The 4209-nt window shown below is 40.6% G+C and overlaps 1 long non-coding RNA gene across 1 annotated transcript; it reads right to left on the bottom strand.

Moving 5' to 3' along the window:
• Positions 1-1476: 1476 nt before the first annotated feature.
• LOC121041498 (uncharacterized) lies at positions 1477-3647 on the bottom strand. Its single transcript, XR_005795766.1, has 2 exons — positions 3549-3647; positions 1477-1906 (listed from the first exon to the last, which is right to left on the bottom strand). It is a non-coding gene; the product is annotated as an uncharacterized LOC121041498 (long non-coding RNA).
• Between the last annotated feature and the right edge of the window lie 562 nt (positions 3648-4209).

The following is a 4209-nucleotide window of genomic DNA, read 5'->3' as shown; positions in this document are numbered from 1 at the left end:
TAACAAATATACTACACTAATGCAAGACATTAATAATAGAAGAAACTGTGCGCTCAATATCTGAATATGTAGACAGAAGAATCTACATGTATTTAGGGATCAATATCCCTAACGAATAGTACTTGAAATTTGAGCCATGTCGAATACAAATAGGATACAATGTGTTTGCACATAAATGGAGGGAAAAATAGAGGGGAAGACTTCTTTGCTTCATATAACTGGAAGTGGGCGTGGAAGCCTAGAGCTTTGGAATCTAATAGTTGAGGTCACTTTTCAAAACCACTCCCAATTTCAGGACACAGAATGTCTTAGTTGTACCCAGAAGGTTTATTTAGCTAAAGAATGTGGCCAAAGCAAGGAAGCAGCCATTGGGTTTTTCAGAGGATGAGAACACATCCTGTCTGGGGACATCTATGCATGCCCTTACACACAGTGGGCCCCACAGCTGTCTAGTCTTGCTACAAGCTTTGTGGGGGGATGTGGGGCCCGGAGGGAAGCCTGCTATGGGCAGAATGAGGTTGGGCTCTGCTGGAATGAGCCACTCCCTTAGAGAGTCTAAATGAGGATGAAGAATTTCTGAATCAACTAGAGACCCAAACCCATCCAAGAATAGAGTTGGGGGTGGGGGGTAGGGGGGAACAAGGGCTTTTTAAGTTTCTTCCATAGCAGTCCAGATTAGAACATTGTCTCTAAGGAGGCTTTGGTTTCCCCTGGGAGAGCTGTGGTTTGAGAGTGCCTTTCTTGCACAAAGAAGTATTCAATAAAATTTGCTGAATGGTTTGAATGTGCAGAAGAATAGGCAAGGTCCCAAGCATGAGTTGCCAGAGGAGGGAGAGACATCTCAGCAGCCAGAGGTGCCTCATGAAAATATTAAGGTACCCAGACAAGAACATGGGCCAAGTAGGAAGATCATTTTGCACAGAAGTTATTAGCATAGACTCTCAGTGAAATAGACTTGAGTTCGAATCTCAGCCTCATCACTTACTAGTTGACTGATCTCGGGCAAGTTGCTGAATTTTGGTGAGCCTACAGTTTCCTCACTTGTATGGGGATTAAGTGCAGCTACACATACAATATACTTAGCACCACGCCTGCCATATAGTAAGTGCTCAATATATTATAGTCATGATATATGTCAAATTTCTCTCCAAAATATATAGGTCAGTCAGAGAAGAGATAAGGAAAGAGACAAAATTAAATTCTCTTGTGACTTGACTAAATGTCTGTGGAAAAAGAAAGCCTCAGGAAGGTTATATCAGATAAACTCAGTGGGTCCCTACCCATACTTAGGACTGGATGTTTATGTTCTCAGCACGACTTTGAAGTGATACGACCACAAGGTGCTGGCAGAAATGTAAGGATGTGGTGTGACTGAATTTGGGGTGGATGAGTTGCTTTGCTGGAATGGCCTGGTTTTTGGAGAGAAAAGTGCCATACTGTGATTTTGATAATAAAATTAGCATTTTAAAATCATTCTTTAATTTCCATTATAGTTTTTAATAAATTCACGAAGTCTTCACTTTTTATAATATGTCCTTGAAAACAGGGTCAGAAACAAAAAGGATGAAGCCAAACCCCCACCCCATGTGTCTACTGCACCACTCGAAGGGCAGCCTAGCGGCCCCTCGCCAAACTTGACCAGCCCTAATGTCCCAGCTGCCTTCGTTCCTGTGTGCCATCCAGACACTCCACTGTAGCACTTTCAGCCTATAGGACAAAAGGAAAAACTTGAGGGTATTTTTATAAAATACAGTTATAAGATCAAGGGAATGGCTTTGAATGCATTTGCTTACTAATGGGAATTTTTACGAAAGGGAAATAAAAGAGAAATTAGTTCAAATTTCCCTAGACAGACGTTTTAAAGAAATCTGAGCCTTCCAAAATGCCACCAAAAAGCTCTTCTATTCTGAAAAAAAAAAAAAAAAAAAAAAAAAGGAAAATTGTTGTTAGTTAAATGTTTAATGTGTATTATCACCAGTATATTAGTTTTAGAGCAAATTTACACCACATTGGAGTTACATTTTCATGTTCTATGAGTACATTTTATATATAATTAGGGTCCCCAGTGTAAGCAAAGTAACAATACAATAGGCCCATTTTATAGAAGCTAGAGAAAAATATTAATATTTTTTTCAAATTTGTTTAGAAACCTACACTGTCATATCTTTTCTTTAATAATATTGTCGGGTAGTTAGCCAAATATCCCTGACCAGGCAATGCAATCTTTAATTATTGCATTATTCCCATGAGAATAATTATTGTCACTGAGAGCATGTGATGATTCAGTTTCCAAGAGTACATTGTGGCTAGAGTCTGCTGGCCTTGAGGATGACATTCCCACATGCTCAGGAAGGTCAAAACTAACTGAGTTACATCAGCTCTTTGTTGAAAGCATCCCACTAAAATCTGATAAATGTCAAAAAATAGAAGGCAGGGTGTTTTCCTATTTTTCCTATATAAAGTAGTATCATATTAACAGATCAGAACAAAACAGGAGGATACCATGTTGTTCAGAAGAAAAGTGTATTAAAAAATGCTATTCTTGACCAACTTAGGCCCTCACATGATAACATAGACGAGAATTTAGAATCCTTGGACTATAAGAAACAAGGAGGGAAGGGACACAAAATAACAAGAAACCTCATTTGTTGTTGGTTGATTATTGAATGACAATATTTCCTATAGTACTTGCTGTCTTCAGTAGTCTAACCACATATCCTGTTCCCTCGTGGACCATGTGATCCATCAAGATCATGGCATTTTTTGCATTTGCTTTAGAGAGACCATATGTGAAGAAACACTTATTTACAAATCCCAAAACACTCAAATGTAGTAGTAAAAAATGAACATATATTGGGGCACCTGGGTGGCCCAGTCGGTTAAGTGTCTAACTGCAGTTCAGGTCACGATCTCACGGTTCATGAATTCAAGCTCCATGTCGGGCTCTGTGCTGACAGCTCGGAGCCTGGAGCCTGCTTGGGATTCTGTGTCTCCCTCTTTCTCTGCCCTTCCCCTACTCATGCTCTGTCTCTCTGTCTCTGTCTCTCTCTGAAAGATAAATAAACATTAAGAAAAATCTTTTTGAAATGAACTTATATGACATACATTAAGGTAACAGCTACTGACTTCCTCCTGCAAGAAAGCCAAGGTGCCACAAAGCCTGAGCTTTGCATGTGAGGACAGCAATAAGTAATTCTAAGTAGTTCTATACTCCCCGAGGAAAAGGATTACTTCACTTTCTGGAGAGGGGTTTATTTACACAGCATGAACAATCTGCTGAATTTTAATTCTGCCCTTTCTCAAAGATAAGTTTGAGCTCTGCTTTTCAAAACAACCCAAGAAATAACAGACTGAAGGGGCCTGAAATATGAAAACTTTTCAGACTGCTAGCAGGAATCTCAAATATTAATATTCCTCCTGAAATCCATCTCATACACTCTGAGCTCTTGATTGGGGGAGGAGGTCCATAAGGCTCTTCCTGAAGCTAAAATGTCTGTGGCCCCTCAAACTCGGCATGTGTTTGCCTCAAGCATGACAGTAACTCGCACCTTTTCGTGGAAACAAAAGCCAAAGATGAATCCTGGGAACCCCCAGTGCTCCAAGAATGACTCAGCATTGATTATGAGCTCTGTGGAGAAACCAAGATGAGCCCAAGAAAACAAATAGGTGCAGGGTCAGAATTTAGGGTGACGGGACACTCAGAAATTGTTTTTTCTTTCTCGTTGCAGATTTCCCATTTTTGTTGTGATACGTGCTTCATTCACAAGATGTGCGACAATCCAGCAGCCACGCCTGTGTCTTAGTGTGGAGATCCAGAGACCAGCTGCTCACTTGGAAGGGCTATGAAAAATGGCGTCTTTCATTGTTGAGGTTTCCCAGAGGTCCGTCCTCACTCCTGTGATTTTCTTTCTTTTTTTTTTTTTTTTTAAGTTTATTTATTTTGAGAGAGAGAGAGGGAGGGGCAGAGAGAGAGGGAGAGAGAGAATCCCAAGCAGGCTCTGCACTGTCAGCGCAAAGCCCCACACAGGGGTCGATCCCACAAACTTTGAGATCATGACCTGAGCCAAAATCAAGAATTGGACGCCTACTGGACTGAGCCACCAGGAACCCTGTGACTTTCTTACACAACATATTCTCCTTTGGTAATATCCATTCCACCTGAGTAATCTTACCCGCAGTTTCAATTATTAACTATATTCAGCCAACTCT

The sequence above is a fragment of the Herpailurus yagouaroundi genome, unplaced genomic scaffold, assembly GCF_014898765.1.
Source record: "Herpailurus yagouaroundi ecotype Mexico unplaced genomic scaffold, PumYag 29, whole genome shotgun sequence".
Classification (NCBI taxonomy): Eukaryota; Metazoa; Chordata; class Mammalia; order Carnivora; family Felidae; genus Herpailurus; species Herpailurus yagouaroundi.
The sequence above is the reverse complement of the archived record's forward strand: the minus strand, read 5'-3'. Positions and strand labels throughout refer to the sequence as shown.